This window comes from Canis lupus (assembly GCF_048164855.1).
Source record: "Canis lupus baileyi chromosome 16 unlocalized genomic scaffold, mCanLup2.hap1 SUPER_16_unloc_4, whole genome shotgun sequence".
Classification (NCBI taxonomy): Eukaryota; Metazoa; Chordata; class Mammalia; order Carnivora; family Canidae; genus Canis; species Canis lupus.
The window spans coordinates 509880-520002 of NW_027326431.1; positions in this window are offsets into that span (position 1 = coordinate 509880).

Consider the following 10123-nt stretch of genomic DNA (forward strand, 5'->3'; position numbering starts at 1 on the left):
TTTGCTTGGTGTCATTTCTTGATTGCTGTCCTCAGCAAGAAAATTTTAAAATGTGTTTATTAGCATGAATTTCTACTTCATCTTTATATTCTCCAATGCCAGTTTTAAATACAAGTAGAAGAGCATTTCACTGGTATGCAGACTCACCTAAATTATACAATTTGTGTTCTGTAGGTCATATATGCATATGTGTTTCCTTCACAACAGTGGAAATGTCATAGAAAACTACTTCCGCTGTTTTGTCACTTCTTTTAAAAAAGATAGATTTTATTTATTTATTTGAGAGAGAGAGCAAGGGAGAGCTTGAGCAGGGTGAGAGGCAGAAGGAGAAGCAGATTCCCTGCTGGGTAGGGAGCCCAATGCAGGGCTAGATCCCGGGACTCCAGGATCATGACCAGAACCGAAGGTAGATGTTTAACCAACAGAGCCACCCAGGAGCCCTTGTTTTGTCACTTCTTGACACACGTTTTGTCAACACTGTGGCTTACTAATGAGTAAAGATGGGGTGAAAGGAAGGGAACTGTGGATGCTACTATCTTTTCACCTTGGTGGACACCTTTTCAGCATAAATGTTTGGCTGGTACCGAGAAATAACACAAGCAAGAAGTAACACAAGACATGATAGGTTCCTTGGTCATTTATGTTTCCAAGAATGTCACTACCTTCTTTCTGCATTGGAAAGCAACTTCCGATTTGAATAGAAAACATGGCCACTCAGTATATCAGAGCCTTTCCTTACTCACTTGGAGATGAAACACGCTCACTTTGTAATCCCATTGTTTCTTCACACCTTTCTCAGGAACTTCCCTGGTATAATCTGAAACTGACCCCTGTCCTCAGAGTACACAGAAAGACTGAAAAAAAAAAAAAAAAAAAGACAGGCCACTCCAAGCTGGTAGGTGGCAGTTTTAATAAGCAAGGGCAACTTGCACAAGAGGCTTATCTTGGATGGCAGCGAGATGAATGGATCCCCACACCTGCCCACCAAATCTGAAAAGCTTATAGGGCCCTCACTAGGTGCAGTAACATATGCCATGCAGGTGTGTTCTGCACCACGTTACTATCTCAAGGCCATGTCCTTGGAGCAGCCTCTGGGAGTGGGAAAGCCAAGTGGAACTCACATTCTAAAGACAGTGGAAGGGAAGAGGAACCTGTGAATGTAGAGGTGTAGCTCATTGGCCAATTGGTGGTCGTGTCTTTTTGGTAACACTCCCCAACACTTGAATTTCCATGCCTTGAGGGTCCTCTAGAATTTTGTGTCATGGAGCATTGCAGATGCTGCAGGTAAAGAGTGCAGTAAGAAGACACGGTGGACATAGACATTATGCAGATCTCCTTCATTTACACATAGGATTTGTCGTCCCCTTGGACTTCACTCACAAAACACCAGTTCGAAGATTGCATTATTAAAAATTTCAGGTGAAAGTAGAGCATTAAACCAAGCACTAGAGCCCTTCAGAGAGTGAGGCTGTGTGTCACTGCACAGGTTTCACACCCATGAATCCAGCCACGACCATGGCCCAGAATGATGTTAAATGGTTTGCCTAATAATCAAACAGTAATGCCTTCCAACCACAGCTGATTTCTAAGCATTGATTTCTATCCACTCTTCCTTTACTTAATAAACTGACCTATCTAATGATTCTTCAATGTTACTCTTAGATCAAAGAATGACAGGACACAAATGTTTGGAGAAGGAAAGATGCCAACAGTGACTGAGTGCCTGCCATTTGCATGGTATTTCACTAGGTACTTTTACTTACATGATCTCATTTATCCTTATTCTAATAAGATAGGGTGTATTTAACTCATTCTGAAGTATGGATAATAAAAAACCTAGAGATATTAACCAAGTGAATCAAAGATACATAACCTATATGTTGAGTCAGAAATATCAATGAGATATGAACATATAGGACTTTATTTTTGTTCCATACTGTCCCTTTACAACTTGTTCTGTTGTGTAGCCTTTCCATAACTCTGGATGAAAACCTGAGGAGGCCTTGATATCAGGGAGTTTTTCACTCAGTATAGATTGCAAACTCAGTTTTAACTTGAAAGCTGAAATATTCAGGTTTATGTAATATTCATGTGCCTGAATGGATCTAATGTTCCATTTTCTCCCCTCCTACAGCTGAGCTGTAGGAATTGGCCACAGCCCTGGAAGAAGGGAGGGCCATGGTACATTTCCTTTCTTGCTCACCTTTTCTTCCAGTTATTAGCTGGAATGGGAATGGTTATTAGGTAAGAGCTGGAAAGTGGAGCATGAGAGAGTGTATGAAAGGTAAACAAGAATGGGAAATGTATTTAAATGAGTTCTGTGTTGGCTTAGAATTCTCTTTATCTCAAGGATTTTTTTTTCTTTTTTTTTAACCGTGGTTCCTCAGAAAGTTGAACCTGCACAATTTATTAGGGACTATGACCTTAGAGCAAAAGTGATGGACAGGGATAATGAAACAAGGCAGGAGAGAGAACCAAAATAAAGATGTTTTTTTTTGTCAGGTCAGCCAGGATAACTGGTTGTTCGATCCAGTGGGACCTTCTGAGAAGCTGTATGGCATAAGCCTTTGAAACAATCATTCAGCAGAGGGAGGAGAAGCTTTTATTCATTGGCTTCTATCCACTTTTGTTTAAAGGTCAATTTCATAGGACATTATCTCTCCTAAAGTTCAAGGGTGAACATGCATGAGTGCCAAGTGAGCTTCTGCTACCATGTCACAAAAAGGCCCAGGGGCAGGTAAGAGGAATGCAGCATGGGCTTAAAGTGAGGTGGTGCCAGGATGCACCTGCAGGAAGCTATTTAGAGCCTGTGCAAAACTCATCACTGAAGTGGTGGCCAAAAATCAGAGAACAATGAGATTGAATGCATCTGTTATGATACACTGGAGTGCCCAGTATAGGTACTTTCCCAGGTTCTTTGGGGGAAATTTAATTTTCCCTCCCCATTTCAAACTCTGGATGTGTGCAAGGTTGCCTCTTCATCAGGTGCTCCCCCCCCCCCCTTAAGACCCTATCTTTGGGAGGTTTACTTTATACCTCGTCTCCTCTCTCAAAGGTTGGATCTCCTTTGCCCCCTGGGTAGGACTTAAGCAGCCCCTAGGCCAGCTCTCTATCCTACCCAAGCCCATATCTGGTCTTAGTCGTGTATTCTTTGGCCTGCTATGGAATGGAAGTGTAGTTACTTCTGACACCAAGAAGCAGTTTTCCCATTTTACCAGCCAAATCACCTTCCCAAACTTTCTTCATGCCCTTCACATTTCCTCGGGTGGAAGTTAGACCCCAGACTACCATGTCTTCAAAAGCCAAGACATATATTAGACTTTCCAAGTAGTCTTGTTGAAGCCTAATCCTCCCTAGGCTGGGGACAAATGAGCAGTCCCTCACAGTCATGACATTAGTTCTCTCCAAAGAATTCTGACAAATCCCCACATTTTATACCTAGAAAGGGGGTTAGAGGTATAATAGGAATGGAATAGACTCTCATACCTACTTTGGCAGTTCCTCCAGAGTGGTCTGTGTCACAATCACATGAACCCGTTTTCAATTGGCATTGCAGTTGGAAATAACCACAGTGGTATGAACTCCCATTCCCCACTGTACGTTGGCCAGTCTTACTGTTGGTTGCCTATCTTTCTGTCCTCTCAGACTGAGAATTAGTTTTCTCACACGCCCTGAAGGCAGTCCAACCCTGGCTGGTTTCAGAGAGTAATTAGCGCCAGAAAATCTCCATACATTGTAAGGTATGTAAAGAATACTCTTTAATTCTAATTCTTAAGTAGGAAACACTTCCATTAATTTTAGTAATATACAATACAATTTAGAGTGGAGGGTTTTGTTTTTATCCTTACTGTGGCCTCTAACAAAACTATATAAAATTGTGCATAATGTATTGTATTTCTTATCTGAAAAAAAAGAATTTGAAATAAATCCAGTAGTTTTCTGGTTTTACCCTGACTAAAAAATTTTGAGGGTTGGGGCACTTAGGTGGTACAGTTAAGCATCTGACTCTTACTTTTGGCTCAGATTGTGATTTCAGGGTCATGAGATCAAGCCCCACATCAGGCTCTGTGTTCATTGCAGAGTCTGCTTGAGATTCAGTCTCCCTCTTCCCCTCCTGCTCATGTTCTCTCTCTCTCTTAAATAAATAAATAAATCTTTAAAAAAAGAAAAATTTGGGATCCCTGGGTGGCGCAGCGGTTTGGCGCCTGCCTTTGGCCCAGGGCGCGATCCTGGAGACCCGGGATCGAATCCCACATCGGGCTCCCCGTGCATGGAGCCTGCTTCTCCCTCTGCCTGTGTCTCTGCCTCTCTCTCTCTCTCTGTGTGTGTGTGACTATCATAAATAAATAAAAATTAAAAAAAATTTTAAAAAAAAAGAAAAATTTGAGGGTTGAATTTTTTAAAAGTACCTACTAAGCCTTTAACAGTTATTGCTCTGGATTAGGGGAAAAGAAATTCTCAGAAACTAAAAAATTCAAAGTACAAAAGCATACTGATCTCAGTACGGATGAGTTAGAAATAAATGGAAAGTAGGAAAGGAGGAGAAAATCAGGACCAATATTCTAGCCTGGGAGGGGGGCCCATTTGTACAGTCATTCTGTGAATTATTTTCACCGCTGGAAACATGACTTCCTAAGGCTAACAGTTTTAAGCACAAGTAGGGATAATGCTAAATGGTAGTATTTTTACTGCAAAAAGACTCAGGTACAGTTTAGAACATGCAGTTCTGAGCAACAGTGCAACTGGGCAAGCTCATCAACAAACTGTAGTGTGCGTATGTAACGGAGTTGACCAGAAAACATGGCTGTGTCCCAAAGTTAACTCCTTCTGGATCATTTTAATATGATCACTATTATGACAACTCAAAGTCATTAGTGGCAAGTTTTGCCTGAAATATTTCTGGGTCAATCTAAGTTGTTCTTTCACTAGAAAGCTATCAAAATTACTTATAATTACTTATTTATTGTAATCACAATGGAAGTCCCAAAGTGATTCTTTTCATCAGTGATCGCATTCACCTTTGTGTCTAAAATGGCTACAAATTAGATGTGTTTTCCCAGGAGCAATGTTTTCATTACTATTAATAAGTAGCTAGTTTTATTAATCCCAGACAAAAGATAAAGAGACATCATCAGAGGATATTTAGGATTTTGTCTTGCCTTGTTTTGTTTGTTCCCCCCAATGCTAATGATCTGGGGAAAAAAAAGAGTGTTTCATTATTTTCCTCCTTCAACAGTATGATATTATTTAAGTAATCACTGCAGCAGAGGTCCTCGTGTTTTGGAAGAGGCCCATTAGCTAGTGGCACTAAACAGAAGTCATTAAAATTAATAACCAATGCAGAGGAGTCTTGCTTCTGAAAATGATTAGCATCCCATTTCTAGCTGTACTTTTTTTTTTTTTAAGTGATGAATTTAAATTTTAAAAGTTGTGCCAGGTTTCTTTGGATACTCCCTTCACTGAGTTATCTCAAGTTGCACTGTGTCAGCCAGAAACTTTTTCTGATACTGGAGGGTGCTCAGGGAACTTCCGGCTTCCACAAAGACAATTTCAATTCCTTTGAGCCATTTCCCTTGAGGTTCTGCTAATGTGTCTCCTGCTAAGGGGAGAGTGATAAAGCTTCAGTCAGCCTGCATGCCGGTTGCACAGCTGTCAAGAAAGTGAAAAAGCTAGACTACTAGAAACATATGGTCTGTGTCATCATTTTTTGAAGAGGTGATGGAGCATGGTGGCCCGCCTCACACCTGCCCCGTCTCCACAACACACCTTGAATGATTCTGGCCCAATGTTGGACAGCTGGAGGTTCAAATTCATCCACCAGGCTATCATTGAGCATGCAACGGAGAATTCCATATTATAGAAAGTTAGCTGCTTGTGAAACCACCTGCTTTCTTCCCTCTTTAAGGAGAAATGAATATAGCTTCATTTGCCACTTGGAAAATTTATTAGATCATTGTAGGGTTTGGGGGATTTGAGGGCCAATTAAACTTTTTTTGAGATTAAAATTTGGTCTATTATGATTATTTTCCTTGGGAAAAAACACACAACTTCTAGAATACTCAACATTCTATTTTATTTTTTATTTTATTTTTTTAAAGATTTTATTTATTTATTCATGAGAGATATGCAGAGAGAGAGAGAGAGAGGCAGAGACACAGGCAGAGGGAGAAGCAGGCTCCACGCAAGGAGCCCGACGTGGGACTTGATCCCAGAACTCCAGGATCACACCCTGGGCTGCGGGCGGTGCTAAACCGCTGCGCCACCGGGGCTGCCCTCAACATTCTATTTTAATTATAATTATTGTCTTGGTCACCACACTTATTATTAGATCCATGATTTACATATTTAAATTAAAGAAATGTTATTAGATACTCTTTAAAATTTTTAAATGCAAGTTTCCATTATTCAGTAAGTAAATTTCTTAGTGAGGAGGTTTTTTTCTTTCTCCTCCCTACTGATGAAGCAACATTATACATTCATTTAATTGTTATTAGTCGATAACACATTACTGAAATTATTACTCTCTAATCAACCATGGATTTACTTGTGTGTCTGTCATCAGAGTTGTTTAGAACGCCCTGACGATAACTTCAACCAGTTATAGGAAGATGAGTAAACTAGGGCTTCATCTGGTTGTGTCAATGTATCTGACTTAACCTTTGGAGCAAGGACCCTTGTGACTGCTTCTTATACATGGTGCAGCATTACTGACATCTTTTGCCCTTGTTTTAAGGATAATTGCTGTACTTGCAGCAGCCTGGGGTTTCTTTTACAGCCACCTGCTATTCACATGTTCAATCTTTTTATCTAGAATCACAAAACTGCAGCTCTCAGGCTTATTGACACTGCCTAATATATGAATTATTTCTTCCAGTTATTCAAATCCTAGAGACTTTGAGTCAAGTATACTAAAAATAAGGTAGATGGGACACCTGGGTGGCTCAGTTGGTGAAGTGTTCAACTCTTGATTTCGGCTCAGATCAAGCCCCACATTGGGCTCTGTGCTGGGCATGAAGTCTGCTTAAAATGCGTTCTCTCCCTTTGCCCCTCTCCTAACTTGCACACTCAATCTCTCTCTCTCCTCCTCCTCTAAAATAAATAAATAAATCTTTAAAAATAAATAAAAATTAAAAAGTAAGGAGGCAGCATTCAGCATCTCTGTTAAATGGTGCCCTTGAGTTTCTAAAGCAGACTTAACTGAATATGTCCCAAACTTGCATGGTTCCAATGTACCATTCACCCAACTCTTACTTTAAAAATCCTATAACGGGATCCCTGTGTGGCTCAGCGGCTTGGTGCCTGTCTTTGACCCAGGGCATTATCCTGGAGTCTCGGGATCGAGTCCCATGTCAGGCGTCCCGTGTGCAGCCTGCTTCTCCCTCTGCCTGTGTCTCTGTCTCTCTCTCTGTGTGTGTCTCTCATGAATAAATGAAATAAAATCTTTAAAATTTTTAAAAAAATCCTATAACTATTGCAGGGAATGCCTGGGTACCAAATGTATTAATTATATCTGTTTATTAGAGAGCTCTTCCCAATTTCAACATGTTTAAGTAGAATTGCTTTTCAAAGTGATAATTTTGTTTTGTCTTTGCTAATTACAAACTCTTTGACTTCAAGGTTCTTATCTGATCAGTTCAAGTACTATGATCATCTCAGAGGAACCATAGGGAGACCCCTGGCTCAGCCTACCCCAGAATGGCTAGGGAACCTAGGAGCATCAGGAATGCACAGAGGGGGACGTCTAATTTAACGTTTTGTTTGGAGAAGAATCTATTGATTAGGCTATAATCCTATCTTTCAAAACCAAGCAGTATTAGGAATAGAGGCCCACATGGGAGAAAACACACGCATACACACATACACACAGACTTAGATGCACATGCATGCACACAAAGCTATGGAGGTGGAAGAGTCTAGTAGAAAATTTGGTAATTTTGAATTTAAAAGGTCTAAAGGCCTGAGTTTACATTTTAGCTCACAATTGTACCAGATATTTTTACATGAGGTAGTCAACATTTCCTCGCTTCAGTTTCTCCTTATAAAAATAGAGATGTTATGCACCTATAGACTGACCACTTGCTCATACAGCCATGTGTCAAATTATAGCTACTAGTGCTAGGAAGGAAAATGAAATTATGAGGCTAGTGGCTGGATCATGGATTTTAGCTGAAGGAATAAGAATGAAAGTTTAGGCAGAATTTGCCTCTGTATAATTTATTTTGAACAGGATCAACTTATTATTTACTTATTCTATAATAATATGTTAATTATTCAGAAAAAACACAAATTATTTTATATATGGGTGTATATACATATACACATATATGTATGTATATGTATGTATATATATATATGGTATATATATATACCATATAAAGTATTTATAAATGTATAAAATACTTATAAGTAAGTGGTAAGCATAATACGATCCTGCCATCTTGTGGTAGCGTGACATTTAACAGCCATATTATTTCCCCTGATGTAGTGGGTTTTATCTTAATGCCATGGCTCCAGGGCACCTTTCCCCAAAATAAGGAAAGCAAAAGAGGTAGATGATGATAGATGATAGATAGATAGATGATAGATAGATAGATAGATAGATAGATAGATAGATAGATAGAAAAACAGAAGGGTTTTTATCAGCATACACATCATTTGGTGTATACTTATTTAGCAACTTTGATGCTTTTCTTTTTTGGAAAAGGATGAATGTAATTTTTTTCTTAAGATTAAACTCGTTTATTGATTCTTTAACATCATTGATTAAGTGCTTTCTATATATTAGGCACTGTGCTAGACCTGAGATACGTGGTTTAACAAGAATATGTGCCTGTCCTCAAACAGCTCAAGATCTAACTGAAGGTAAATATTGTTACAATGTAAGGGTGATGATCAAACGATTTACAGAAATTCCAAGGTCAGCCACCGGGCTCAGAATGGTGCCCTCGGGGGTGGGCACCATGGAGGGGGTGGGGTGGGGGTAGGGAGGGTCTTGAAAAAAAGAAAACATGAGAACTGAATATTGACAATTAGAAAATAATCTAGATTCGCCTAGATTAATCTGTCTAGAAACCCCCCAACCAGAGGAAAACTGGGAAGAAATAAGGTACGGGAAGAAGTGGAATCAAAGCAGAGGGAATATCATGGGTAGAGAGGAGGAGTAAAAATTTTAGTCAGATTTCTAATGTCTTTATGATTGATTTGCCAGGTATCCCACCAGGTGCCAGGGTGTCACAGGAGACAAGGCACACATGCAAATAGTATCTTATAAGGGAGGTCACATATGGGAGATGAGTGAGAAAAAAGGGGGAGTAGATTGTCCTGAAACAAAGGGATTTGCTCTGATTTTGAAGGTCAGAGAAGACCAAGATGACAAACTAAAATTTAATTTAAAGAACGAAGTAAAAAAGACAGTTAATCAGGGACACAAGGGAGCAGGGGAAGGATGGGTAAGAGGATGAACTAGGCACTGGGGACAATGTGAACCTTGGAACTACGTACGTTCACCATTAATTAGCCTTTTCCCCAAGAAACAGAAGGAAATTGGACGTGAGTAGACCAGGAAATGCAACAGTAATGTAATGATGTGATGGGCAGAATAATGTCCACTCTCCAAGAGATTTATATACTAATCCTGGAACTTGTGAACACTTATCTGGTGAAAGCTAATTAAGGTTGCAGATGGAATTAAGATCGTTAATCCACTGACCTTCAAATACAGAAATGATCCCAATCTAATTATGTGAGCTCTTAAATGTAGGGGAGGGAGGAAAAGAGTAAGGTAGACAGACGAGATAAAAGAAGGAGGAAAAGTCTAAGAAATGATGAGGAATTGACGCATCACTGTTGCCTCTGATGATGGATGAAGGAGATCATGAGCCAAGGAATTTGGGTGGCATCAAGCAGCTAGAAAACGCAAGGAAGTGGCTTCTCCTGTAGAGCCTATAGACAGGAACACACCCAGCTCCACTTCTTGATTTTAGCTCAGTGAGATCTGTGTTGGATTTCTGACTTAAAGAAGTATACGAGAATGCGCAGAATACATTTTGGCTGTTGTAGGTCACTGAGCTTGTGAGAATTTGCTTGGGCAGCAACAGAAAATTAGCACATTAGATGTGTTGTC